This window comes from Nymphalis io, chromosome 1, assembly GCF_905147045.1.
Source record: "Nymphalis io chromosome 1, ilAglIoxx1.1, whole genome shotgun sequence".
In the NCBI taxonomy this organism is placed as follows: domain Eukaryota; kingdom Metazoa; phylum Arthropoda; class Insecta; order Lepidoptera; family Nymphalidae; genus Nymphalis; species Nymphalis io.
In genome coordinates this window covers 485,669-500,468 of record NC_065888.1, presented here as the reverse complement: position 1 = coordinate 500,468, position 14,800 = coordinate 485,669, and the positions used below count along the sequence as shown (strand labels likewise).

At 32.5% G+C, this 14,800-nt stretch overlaps 1 protein-coding gene across 6 annotated transcripts in view; it reads left to right on the top strand.

The window, feature by feature from the left end:
- Nucleotides 1–1,630: 1,630 nt before the first annotated feature.
- Nucleotides 1,631–14,800, top strand: part of LOC126771384 (zwei Ig domain protein zig-8-like) — a 434,006-nt gene continuing 420,836 nt past the window's right edge. For 5 of the 6 annotated variants that reach the window (XM_050491282.1, XM_050491275.1, XM_050491267.1 and 2 more), the window contains exon 1: nucleotides 1,637–1,774. The gene's annotated coding sequence lies outside the window, so the exon portion shown is untranslated. Of the gene's footprint in view, nucleotides 1,775–14,800 lie in introns of all 6 variants that reach the window. The other variant, XM_050491254.1, reaches the window with a different exon arrangement.

Genomic DNA, 14,800 nt, shown 5'->3' with positions numbered 1-14,800 from the left:
AAGTTATGCTCTGTAATAACCAGAAAAAAAATATCGCTCGACTGAAATTATTTCCAACATTTTTTACAGTAAAAAAAGAAAACTAATGGCAAGAAGACATTTCAATGAACGATTCTGACATAGTTGTTAGTTCTTTTCATTCATTTTTTATTTCTATCGGACCTCAGGTTGGTCGGTAATTTTCGTTGGGCGATAATTCACGTTACTACTCAAGGCTTTTAGATATTACTATTGTGAGCCATCATATTAATTTTAGTAAATAAAATTTAAGTTGGATCGTATCAACAGAACAACCAATAAGTAATTTATCTCCTTTCCCGTTTTAAGCTTCTCTATTAAAAATATTCGTATCATTCTTAAAAGCAAATTGGGTTGTCTGGAAAAAATGGCTAATTAGCCATAAGACCGCTCCTTGTACTACTCTACTATTAATTAATTCAAAGCATATCTGTACTATTTGTTTAGTCGCTTATATATAATATACGCAATAAAGTATAAAATAAATAAATTGTTTAATCAAAATATTACGAGAGCATTTGATGTGTGCACTTTCACATATTTCATTAGTAATAACTATTATTAATACAATTAAAATTACTCCAAGCGATTTCTCCATTTTCATTTAGCCTACCTGCATGCGTTACTAAACTAAAAATCTTAATCGCATGCTTAAATCCACCAAACATCGAAGCAGCGTGGCACGGTGGTGGTGGACCACGATGGGATAGGGATAGGGATGGGATAGAATAACTTTTTATGCGGAAAAATAGTTAAAATTAGTTGAGCTAAGGCCTCATCTCGTTTTGAAACGATATTTATTCCGCTATGTCCACTATATCAATGCGAATTGGCATTTGTAATGGCAAAAAATTGCTTAATAAAATATAGAGATAAAAGCGCATAGAGGTATATGTTTTGTTTGACTTTGTTTAATTTTTTTTAATAAAGTATATATTTAGTTTTTAATAAAGTATATACACAAAATATATAAAGCGAGCATATATAAAACTATGTTCTATACCAAAACATTACAGGTTTCCATGACAGGATTTTTAATTTTAAAATATTACTTACCACGTGTTCAACCGCCACATAACGAAACAGTATTGTTGTATTCCAGTTTGACGTGTAAATGAACCAGTACAATTAAGCACAAGGCAAAGACAAACGCGCAGACAAGCATTGGTGATGTAAGCGCCAATGTCTAATGGCAAAAATAAGTATCAGTAACAAGTAGCAGTAATTAGTGTCTATGACCAATGGGGCGGTGGCGACCACTTACTATAAGGTAACCCATATTTTGTCCATCCGCCTACCTATTTTATATGAATAACTAAAAATACTTTATAATCGAGTTAATTTATTTAATATAAAAGCATAACAATACATTCGACATTTCTCGAGACCATTTCACCAAGAACTAATAAGTAAAAAATATATTTTCATTACTTTAATATATTTTTTCAAGAAACATGCTTACAAAGAAAAAATTAGGCAAATTATGAGAAAACGCTATCAAAAAGGTTACATTTATTTGCAGTAAGGCTACAAAATCAAGAGTGCGCTGAAAACTAGAGGGGTGGGGGGTGAGTCAGGGCGCCGACTCCGCTCCGGCAGTACCGCTCCGTCGCTCGAGCTTTGTGTACGTCTCGTGTTGTCGTAACAGTCCTGTGCAGTGCTACTGTGTCTGTGTTACGTGATATTTTCATGTGCGTGTCTCCTGTGGTCACAATATAGGTATATGTGTTTTATGTTTTGCAGTTTATAAGTGAAGGTAGGACTAGATTTAATAATCTTCGACATGTATTGTTCGAATAATATTAAGAGTTATTGCTATTCACTAATTTACAAACGTTTGTCGTTTCTTTACTTACTACTCGATTTATGTTCTCGTACTTCGAGATATTTTAAACTGATTACGTGTGATATTAAGCACTTAATTGAAGGGGTTTCATACAAAATGAAATAATTTGGAGACGTAACGGGACTTTTACAACGAGGCATTTGATATATTCGTTTCATGTCTTCTATAGCGAAAGGTTTATTAAAGTCTATCTAACTAAAACTGCATTAACGTAAAAGTATTGGCATATATTTAAGTGTTATTATAATAACAATATTTTTCGATAATATTATTCAAGCCTAAAGTTACGAATATAAAGACAGCTTTCCATGAATTAATAATAATATATCCATTAGAACAGGATTATGGACGGAACATATTAAATATACGTTTTGTTTCTTAAAATACGATCTAATTTATTCGCGGTTTCTTTTTAAATAAACTAAATATTATATTTATTTAGCTTTTATCAGTTACTATTGAAAAAATTAACAGTAATTAGTAATGAAGTTTGTAGTTGTCAGTCGCGTTGTGCCGGCTTAAGCTTAACTCCTATGAGGAAAAAATGGTCATCCATCTTGTTAAATCTTAATTTACATGTATATGACAATATTTTCAATATTGAATACTTAAAATATTTTCTTAAAAAAATGGTTTTACCTTCTTTTTGTAAATATTTATACAAACAATAATAATTTATATACTTAATGTGTCCTGTTTTTCAAATAAATATTCGGCGTATTATATTTATCATTTTTTTTTCAGTTCTATTTATATCTAAGCTCTGTATTATACATAAATCTTGTTTATGTGCCGATATGTGGGTAGATATCTCAGATAGTAAAAGTTCTTTAATATTTTATTTGTGATATTTTGAAATTGATATACCTACTATTTTTTTTTAAATATTTTCACGCAAAACGAATTGCTATACATTTTTTTTGCGTGAAAATATTTGTTTATATATTTTTTTAATAAAAACTATCACGTTGTTTGTTTTGGCTTCTGATCAAAGAGTTCAGAAATACGATATTTATATATAAAACTAGTCATCGAAAGTTATTAAAAAATGCTTCAAATTAATGTAGGCAAATAGTTTATCTGTGGCAGGAGCAAACCTGATGAAAATAAATAACTGGTTCAGTATGAATTTTCCTCTAAAAGAGTGAGCCAGTGTTCTAACAAGCACAAGAGACATAAGCACAAGAGACATAATAATCTTTTGTTCAAAATCTGGCGTCACATTAGCAATATTTGCAATACTTGATAACGCATTCCGTCGGCAAAATGATTAACAGACAGTTGATATCCAATTGCTAGGCAAAGGACTCGTATCCTGTTAATACTATTTCGTACGATGTCGTTTAAGCAAAAGTTTGTTTTAATGATGTTTTAATTCTGTGCGCTGTACGAGATGATTTATAAAAACGAATAAGGTAGACACATTAAAAAGCGGTGCTTACTCGGATTTGACCGGTGATTTTTTTGTTATTAAGAGCCACATTTTCTATCTACAAGAATATTTTAAGTAGCTTGTTCTTATTTTCAATATAAAAAGTGTTTTTTTTAAAGATTGTATTGTGTATTACCTAAAAAGAATTATATGAAATAATATGAAAAACATTATGGAGTTATAGTATATTAAAAGAAATAAAGAAACATTTTACTCATGATAAATTAGGTATTCCAGGCACAAAGTTTTAACTAAATTATCTATATAAATATTCGAAAAATAAGAAACTACAATAAAAATTAACAAAAACAAAAAAACATTTAAGTACAGCTAGTACATCCATGATAATGAAGAATAATATGTTACAATTGTTTAATTAGGTACCGCCCTCTCGTTACCTACTCTACCGGCAAACAGCAATACTTAGGCTTGTTGTGTCCGGATGGAAGGGTGAGTGATATGAGTGTAGTAGATACACTGGGTTACTACAGGACATAACATCTTTCACGGTTGCATGCAAAAGCGATCCCGTGGCGCTCCTCGTTAAGACGGAAAGGGTATCGTTTTTTAGTGGGTATTCCGATGTATGGGGCGCACTCGGCGCCTTGGACACCGGCGAGCCCCATATACGTAACGTAACGTAATGTAACGTAACGTAACGCGTTTTTCCAACGATAAAAAAAGGACATAACATCTTAGTTCCTAAGGTTGGTGGCGCATTGGCGTAAGAAATGATTAATATTTCAAGCGGCCCCAATACATATGGGCAGTTTTGACCACTTAACATTAGGCGGTCCATCTGCCTACTTATATTATAAAAAAAAGTGTCTGTCACCCTGATCTGTCCCAAATAGGTATACCATTCTACTTTACGTGGGATTTGAGATTTCAACACTGATTTTCGAGTCACGAAATGTTTAATATGTATTAATATATTTAATATATAAAAAGTTAAATATATTGTTATTAATAAAATAACTTGCTTATATTTATTTTTATGGATTGATTGTAAATATATTATCAGTAATGAACAGCCTGCGGGTGCGTTCGGTTATTTTTTTTTTTTTTTATATCGCCGGGAGGGCAAATGACTCTACTCCACCTGATGGTAAGTGGTAATAGAGTCCAAACGCGACGACGGCCAGTACAGACGGGAAAAACGTTCTGCACTAGCCGCCTTCGCCTTGCCGGCCCGCAAGATGCCTCTTCACGCCTCGTTTGAAGGAACCCGGGTTGTAAGAGGAGGGGAATACGTGAGCTGGTAAGGAATTCCATTTTTTGGAAGTGCGACAAAGAAAGGAGTTGCCAAATTTCTTTGTTCGCGATGGAATTGATGTCACAGTTAGGCGGTGACATCGAGAACCAGCTCGCGTGGACTTAAGAAGGAAGGGGGAAGCAGGAATTAGAGAGAATAATTCCTCAGAGCACTCGGTTAATACTTATAACCGTTTAGTTATTACTCGGATACCTCAATACATCATTATGATCATTGTATAAGTAAAGCCTATTCCAACCATAAGACGAGTAAACACAAACAAACAACTTTGACAATAAATTGACGCGATATCATTGGTCGAGACCTTTAATAATCCATGATATTCAGTATGGATTTGCGAAAAAATGGACTCTTGAATATCGGTAAAGTTATTATTGGAACTTTGAAAGTCAAACTAAAATGGATACAAGTAGTTATGTGACATAGTGTTGTTATGTGACATATAGAAATCTCATTTATCTATTCCTTCTTCGATTGGAATATGTTATACATAATATTATTAGTCGTGCTCCGTGGTTACACTCGCGCTTTATTTTAATTATACATTACTTTCTGAGCTTGGCGTATTTACATTTGTGCTTACTGCCCCTCTCCTTAGCGCCGTGCTTGAAGTGATATAGCCAAAAATAATTAATCAATTTGGACCGGTAGTTCCTGAGAATGTACATAATCTAAGGCTTTATATTATAGACAAACTTAATACAGTGTATAAATGAGACTTCATTTCAGTGAACTTTGAACGCTATTACAGTTTCCCAGGGTACCATCCGTTCATTCACCGAGATAGAAAGTTTTTACATAACGGTACCAATGTTTCTTGACTCAACATCCCGCAATACAGTCCTAATATAATATTTAATTCAATACATAATTTATGATATTTCCATTAAATAAATTGGATCCTGAACATTAAATGTTCAAATAATTTTGTTCCGTAACTTCCATAATTAATTTTTATCTACAACTGTGATGAATATTTGCGAATGTTCTTAGAATAGACTTGAATTTTTAAATTTTAATACAAGATTGCTTGAACTAAGAAAAAACATCAGTCTAGGAAGTTTGATGTTGAAAATTGTATAATGTAATGTTAATGAAAAATTAACATTACATTATACAATTTGAAAATCAAAATCTCGATTTACCATTTTTTTCTCAAAGTTTTAGTCAAATTATTTATGATAAAACTAACTGCGAGTTTCATAAGAATAATTGAAGACAGTTAATTCGAATTATCCAGCTCTAAATATGAAGACGTATTCGGAATTGACGGTTTAGAATCCTGTGTTAGCGTACCTTTTTCCTTAAGAAAATTAATAATTAGACCGTCAATTTTGATCATTTTGAAATGCGGTCACTATAAGCAATTTTGCATCATCATAAAAATGGTGGATATATAGGAGGTGTCATGCTAAATGATAGATAACATTCATACATATACGGGATCATGCATGCACATGCTACCGTATCGTGCTGTCATTACCTTATTCATATATTCAAAAAAAAGATCAGTCTATTTGTTGTTCCAGTTACAACCTTCTCCGGAAGTTTTCTTGGGTTTATCGACTTGCCAAGTTTACCCAGCGATTACCAGACCAAATTTATTTTATAATATTTTTACCCTTTATTTTTTTATCCATATAGGTTTTCATTTATATTAATTAATAATAACTCTCCATACACATAATACATAGCGTTCATTGCTTTTGCGCTGCAATTTTGTCTAACCGTACAAGTTCGAAATCAGGCTGCTCTAGTGCAGGTTAGTGTAAACACGTGGCAGAGCTACATCCGTAACTTGCTGGTTTCATCCAACGTGGCTGTCCTTTACAAGATTTTACGTCTACAATTTATGTATTGTTCACAAAACATTTCTTTCTATTAGAACCTGAGCAAGCAAAACGTCTTAACCTTAATACTTCATAGCTTAGTTAGTATTGGACTACAAAAAAAAATGTAAGCGTTGTAAGTATAGTTTAATATTTTACGATAAAGATATATCTTGTCTTAGATAACATAAAGTCACTTAAAACTTATAAGCGGTAATACGTTTGAGATTTCAGATTTTTGAACATAAACCAGACTTTGTACTTAACATTTGCATAAATCCTTTGAAAATATTTCTTTATAAACTTAGAAAACTTACTTTAATAGAATATAACATACATCTCAGACAGAACCCTTTTAAGTAAAACTGTTTTAAATACTTAGACAGCTTAATAGTATTAGTATAACTTAAGTGAAATGATCGTATTTAATTATTGGTTTTCTTTGCTCTATAAAATAACCGTCAATTTCGGTGACAAATGTGCCGCGTGTTCGTGTCGGACACTTAATAAAATTTAGTTTAGCAAAGCATTCGAGGAAATAAGTGTATAGCAGCTGATTGATTGGTATGTGACCATCTACGCTCACTCACATTAGCACTGTTAGAAGTATTTAAACTATTCCTTACACCGTCAATGCGCCGCCAACCATGGGATCTAAGATATAATGGACCTTGCAACTGTAATTTAAATGCCTCATTCACCCTTAGAACCACAAAGTCCTACCACCAACTAATATTGTAATATTATCACAGGTAATATCTTGAATGTTATATATTGTACATTATCATATTTTTCACAAGAATAATTAGTGATGTCATTATTTCATACAAAGATTTTAATTTGGAAATAGTGGGAACGAGTTGACTTTGTTGGATGAAAAGTTTCCAAATATAAATATTTAGCATATAATATCTTATTTTGCAAATATAATTGTTGTGAGGCAGGGATATTTTGTAAACGAGATATATATTTTAATGGTTAAACTTTACTGTATAGAAAGGATGACGATGATGACCTTGACTGTACACGTGCGTTACGGATATTAACTGAAGCCGTTTTAATGTGCCTTATATATGTTTATGATTAATTTCGTGCTCGACGGCAAGAGCAGACATCGTGTGGTTTGTTACATCGGGTTGTATGAAATTCTGCCACACGAACGACTATATATGTCCCCTAACCTACAGTGATTCAGTGAGTTGAATGCGCTTCGAATCACTGGGGTAAAACGCAGCGTGGAATATTAAAGGATTATCGTTATTAGTATTTATAAAATTGACAACGATTATAACTTTTAAGCAATTTTGGATAAAAACGGACATATAATTTTTGTATGTAGATGTTGGAAAAATCTAATCAATCATATTACCCACGATATAAGTGATATTGAGATCTGAACGCCTTTCAAGACTTACACAAATAAATATTGAACAACATTTTCTATATAATATATAATAGAGAATTGAGGAACGTAACTTTTGTTCAGAAACCGCTGTTTGATTATAAACGTACATAAGGCTTTAAGGAACCTTACTAGTTTAAATATTGGAATGGGCTCTATATAATCCAAATGACTTTTGTTTGAATCGTATTCGTCGATTGTTTGTAAAAAAAATATGTGAATGTTTGTACAAGATATATTGTGACTTATAAAAAAAACTGTTCGGTGATTGATTTACAGAGATAATCCTAACTAATAAATGCGAAAATGTGTTTGTCTATTTGTTACTTTATCACGTCTTACTATTTAAGTGACCATCGTAAAATTTGAATACCTGTTGTCAGAGTACTGTTCTTATGTACACAGGACATAATCGTGTACCTAAACCCCCTCTCCATACAAAGTTGCATGCGGAATCTATATATAAAATACATATGAAATGGACAGATATCGCAGCGATCACAATCTTTCACCCAGATCAACGGAAAAATTATTGTGTGCTTAATTGTCTTTTGTACAATTCCTCCAGTGCTCGGCTGTGAAGGAAATCGTTGTGCGAAAACTTGAATGTTTCGGATGTAATGCCGCTATGTGTATACATCACCCCGCAGTGGAATATTGTGATGGAACATACCTTATAAGTTTTCAAAAACTTCTTTTTAAGAGGAGAGGATCACGTGCCCAATAGTGTGTAGCCCAATTCCGATACCATCTTAATTAATAATATAAATTACAAAGTTAGTTTGTTCGTTTTTTATTATCTTGATAGAATAGAGTGATGTTAAATCAAGCGATGCTATGGACGGAAGCTATTGTTGCATGACGTCATCAGACAACGGCGAACAAACAGCGGACGTCGGCCGCTTGTGTTAATCCTAACTTAAACGTCACGGAAGCTTAATACATATATAAACAGCGTGTTAAGACCCCGGGCAGGTAATTTGATACATAGCTTAATTGACAGAGCACGTCAAGACGACTCCCGAGGGCTACAGGATCAAATTCAGTCTTCATTAAATAATAAAAAGAGCATGTACAATTTAGCACACGTTACAGAATTGTCGGCGATATCTTTCATTTCGAAACCTCTTACGTGGACCTTAGAATACAAACTATTGTTTTATTTTAAGCATTTTTATGAATGATTGAATATTAATGTAACGCTATTACATAATTTTAAAAACGTAATAAACGAAAGTATTGTTATTATCAGCCATGCGGGTTACAGGAAAATCTCTTATATATTACCACTTACATATATCTATATGGTACTTTAAAAGAATCGCATAATATCTTTACAAGATGGATATAAGAATTGCGGATCGTGTTTCGGTAGTTCCACTTCGTTTCGGTTTGTTCCCCCATCCGTAACAGTGTATCCGATTCTTCACCTCCCATTGAAGAGGATTGATTACTTTGTGCTAGAAATTTGTATGCAATATTATCGTCAACGCAACAATGCGAATACGTTCTTCGATACATATTTACGTTTTGGTATTTGTGATGAGTTTTTTTTTTGTTTCGATGCGATGGTACATCTTTACAAGCAATAATTTTGTTTTAATATTTAGATTTCTTTTTATTATCGGTTAAGTAAAGGGTAATTATTTCATTCTGTTTTTTTATTATTTTATTTTATGGCTGTGTACTTCTTATTATTAATAAGTAGTAAAACAGTAAAACTTTAGATATTTAATGTATTTAATGTATGGTTTACACTGTACAGTTCAAATGTAACAGAACCAGCCTGTTAATGTCCCACTGCTAGGCTAAGGCCTCCTCTCCCTTTTGAGAAGTTTTGCGGCTTATTCCACCATGCTGCTCCAATGCGGGTTGGTAGAATACCCGTGTGGCATAATTTCAATGAAATTAGACAAATACAGGCTTCCTCACGATGTTTTCTTTTACCGTCAAGTACGATATGAATTATAAACACAAATTAAGCACATGAAAATTTAGTGGTGAAAATACGTTTGTGGAGTTAACAAAAAACAGCCATAGGAAATAATAAACATCATAACAAATATTACTCAGTTTTTGGCTAACGATATTATTTTAACTTCGCCTAACAACAATGAGTTCAACCGTAGAAGCGCATTTCTTTAATGAATTTTTCTTCCCATAGCCAGCGGAGTGATTTAATACTGATTAATTTCGTGTCCGGTCGCCGTTTCAGTAATTTGCGACGGCTAGAACAGTTGAAATGGTATTCGACATTTATTTTAAGTTTACAGTCGTTTGCATTTATTATTATTTCAGTACGAGTGTTTCTAATGATTACGTTATGGTCGCCTATGGACATCAATAAAGTCTAATAAGGCAGTTATTATCCGGGGAAAATGAGACTTAATGTTGATCCAAGATATGTATTATATCGTCATATTCAATTAACATAAGATTTGTTTAAATCATGGGCTGAAACAAGTATATATAAATCAAAATTAAAAATGTTCTATGCAAATGATGACCTTGCCGAATGGTGACTAGATTGCTAGCACCATTTTTGCGTTGAATTGCAATTCCGAATTGGGAGAAAAATGAAACACCCCTCCCGTCACCAATGGGGACAAAAGATGGATTTTTATGTTTAATAATTTGCCTGTAAATGTAAGAACGACATACCTTTAAATTCTTATTAATATTATTCAATTAAAACAATTTAGTGGTAAGCTAAGCAGATATAAAGTGGACCTTTACCGGAATATCGCGCAAACCGGACAGAACCACGAAGTTTTCAAGTTCATAATTTTTTATGTTAAATAAATATGTGTAATCACTAACCCGCACTACATCGGCGTGGTGGAAAAAGCTCCAAACCTTTTCATTAAAGCCATTAGGACTGTATTTTTTTACAATTTGTTAATCATTAATACCATAGCAATATTAAAAGCATAATTAAAGGTAGAAATACTGCTACTTCGACAAGAAAGTTGTAGGTACTCTGTATATGGATTATAATACATATAATGTAATAATAACTGTATACTGTTTAATTTTTATTTTATTATTAAGGTATTGAACAAAAAAGACAATAAAATACTCCGAAGAAATTAGTGTCATCGATGGTTAAAAAACTCACACTACTGTAAATAATATAATACGCACAAATACTTAAAAATTAAGCTGCTAATTGGCCAAACATTAGTTGATGATTGTCCTAACGCGCAATCGATAAACGACCTTAGCTATTATGACATTAAAGTTAAACTACTGTTTAATGTATAAGTCGCATATTACACTCTTCGTTGCGTCACTCATTTCTAATAAATAAATGCCGAGCAATGCGTTGCGGGCTAGGATAGTTTTATGGAAAATGCGGAATGAAAAATAGCGGCCGTTTTTAAATCAACAGTTTATTATTACATTACAGCGTATAAAAACATTTTGAGTTACATATATAGCGCAATAATTCTACAATTAACATTTCAAAATTACGCAACCAAAGTAAAATATATTAGGGAAAATTGCTTTGGCAAGACAGCGCCGTCTAAAGAAATAAGTGATGAATCCATTACTTACCTTATTCCACCCTTAGGGGTGAAATATTTTGTACAAATTTTAGTTTGGTAAAATATAACGCAATCTTTGAATACATCGTACCGTACAGCAACTGATGCGTTTTACAGTTTATAAGTTAAAATATATATGTAGGTTTCCTCACGATGTTTTCTTTCACCGTCAAGCACGAGATTAATTATAAACCCAAATTGAGCACATGAAAATTGAGTGGTGCTTGCCCGGGTTTGAACCCACGATCATCGTTTAAGATTATCGCGTTCTAACTACTAGGCTATTTCGGCTTTTTAAGCTTAAAAATATATATATATATATATATATTATGTCAAAAAATATTACAGTAACAGCCTGTGAATGTTCTATTGGTGACTGGCTAAGGCCTCCTTTCCTTTTTTTGAGTTGCACCTTGCATTTATATTGGTTGGTTGATATCTCCAAATATAAAAAAAATGATTTTATTAAATTTACTATTATGTTCAAAGTTTGAGCAGAAAGAGAGGCATTTTAGAAAAAAGATAAATCAATCTCACTTTATTCAATACAAGCTAATTAAGTGTCGATGTCTGCGGTATAGAGTTGAATAACTCGCCTCGGGAAGGATGCATTGATTTTGTGGAGTAATTATAGTTCCATTATGCGACGTCTTTCAGGATGACGTATTAAGTTCACTTAAATAGGTCGGGTGCGATGCTGAAAGGGGTGACTTTTTGTTTTTGCACCTTGTTTACAAGTTTGTTTAATCAAACCGACTCTATTCCTTTTGCCGTATCGACTATATAGCATTGCAAAAAATTAGATATATTTTTCTGCGCAGTAAAATTTTAACTTCCTTTGTATTCTTGTAGGTGAAGATCGTTGAATAGAGTTGAATAAAAATGAAATCAAACGTTCATTACGCAATTACACGTTATGTAAACTGATTTCGAGGGAAACAACATCTACATGTAAGCATAAGATATTACTTTACCTTAATATACTCAAATTTTGATATTTTAAAAGTATAATATCATTTGATGTTAATAAATATATATAATCCACATTTTTCTGCATGTTTTTTTTTTTAAATAATCTTATAATATTAAATGAGTAATTCTTGCGTGTATGTATTTATTTCGTGTATCTCGGTATCTCGGAAACGGCTATAACGGTTTGGCTCAAATTTTATGCAAATACAAAATTTGAGCCAGACCGTTATAGCCGTTTTACATTTAAAGTAAAAATATACCGGTGTCTTTCTAGGGAAAAAACATTTTTCCCAAATAAAAACACTTTTATATCAAACTACTAGAGCCGCGCGGAGCTCGGTCGCTCAGGTACTAAAGTAATAACATAAACAAATACATATTATAATACACAAATAACGTACTGAACAATCAATCTGTCTATTAAACAACATGATCTTACTACATCACAATACAAATGTATAATAATATAAATATATTTTGTAATTTCTTTTCATAGTATCATTTTGAATTTATTTCATCAAATACATATTTTTAGATGATAAGAAAATGTTTTATTATAATAGACCCTATTCTAACTAAATTCAATAATTGAATTTGTTCGAAAACAGTGTGAAATAATATTATCTCTTAATTTTCTCTATAAACACTAGCGCGGCAAGCCGGTGATGTTTGAGCTGGATAAATGATTTCGGTAAGTGAAAACCTCTTCCGATAAATAATTCCGGCTGGTTTCGTTATGGCGGACTATTGTTAACATTTTGACGCGCCATCTTTCATTGTCAGGGGCAAAGAAGCGGCATTCAATTAATTCATCGCGATGAGAAACTTAAGACAGGAAATTATAATCGCTCCGTTTCCAACGTGGAAGTAACGCAGAGAGGTGTCCGTTACGCGAACGGTTATATTCATTGCACGTCATGATCGCGTTTAAATTGTGAATATAATGGAAGACTTAGTAATCCACTTTTGATTCTACTTAATTAAATATTTACATAAATTCAAGTCGAGCCGAGCAAAGCTAATGTGACGCAGTGGTTAGAACACCTGGACATTAACCGAAGATTAAGGTTCAACCCGTGCCAACCCGGTTAAATTTTCATGGACTTCGTTAGTGTTTATAATTCATGTTATGCTTGGCGATGTAGGGAAACATCGTAAGGAAACCTACAGGTGTTGGATGAAAATGTGCCATAAGTGTGCCAAACCGCAGTGAAACAATGTGGTAACATAACTAACTCACTAACCTTCTCCTCAAAAGGGGAGGAGGAGCTCAGCTGCGGGACATTGACAGGATGTTACTTTTACTTTTGTGTTTAATTTAAGTCTGACTATTCAAAATTATCAATATCAATCTATTGTTATTATATATGTATTAGCTATAACATTAAAGTGTGGATCACTCATAATTTTAAAGAAGGCTTGTGCTTGTATCATGACAAATAATATATATATATATATATATATATATATATATATATATATATACAATTATGTTGTTCAGTATAAGTTTAATTCCTTTAACAGTTCAAGATACAGTGGTCATATAATAGTTTTTAGTACCTATAGAAGCCCACGGTACAGAATATTAAATACCTACAGAGTTCTAGCTGTAGTTTGTTCCAATGGCAGGAAGTGTAGAGATAAAAAAACCTTAGATTTACGTATTCCATGCGATTTTTTAATAGTCCTGTTATCTTTATTTATAATACAATACTGTTCCACTTTAGAGCGGGTACAAAGCAAAATTGCTAATCTTTTATTGAAGTGAGAAGAAACTTCTTTAGGCGAGTTGCGCTGGTTTATCGTAGGGGATAAACTCGTCGCGTCACCGACATACTAATGTGATATCGTTGAAAGTACAAATAAGTAATGTGGAAAATAAGGAGCATAATAATGATTGAAATTTATATAAATACTAACTGTATATAAAAATAATGTAAATGTATTTTAACTATTATTAATTTAAATTAAGCTGTATGAATACTTTGTACCGAGTTTGCTACATACTGTGTATTTTGATGGATAAAATGCCAATAGATGAAATGATTTTGATGGACAAATATTGTTAACAGTTTCAAGTTTTCACTTCTATCGGTCCTTATGACTGCCTGGTTTTTTATTTCATTTTGCATGAAATCAAAATAAAATATTGAATGTATTACCATATTATATTTTCAAGTCAGAATCACAGCGATGTAATTTAATAATAATCGATGATATATTTGTGGTCGACGTAGAATGTTTTAAAAAACTATATTGAAATGATTTGGCAGACTTGCACGGCGAGACGCCTGCTCGACGCCGAACCTCTTTGGAAATACATTCCTGGTGGGTTGTTTTACCGCCATAATAAATGTTGTTGAGGCGCTAAGTGCTGATAGTATTGATTAATGTACTTGACATTAACAATTCCTTAGCCGACTGTTATGGCACGGGTGCTTATATTCTTCTCGATGGGAAATAGCACGCTGTTCCGT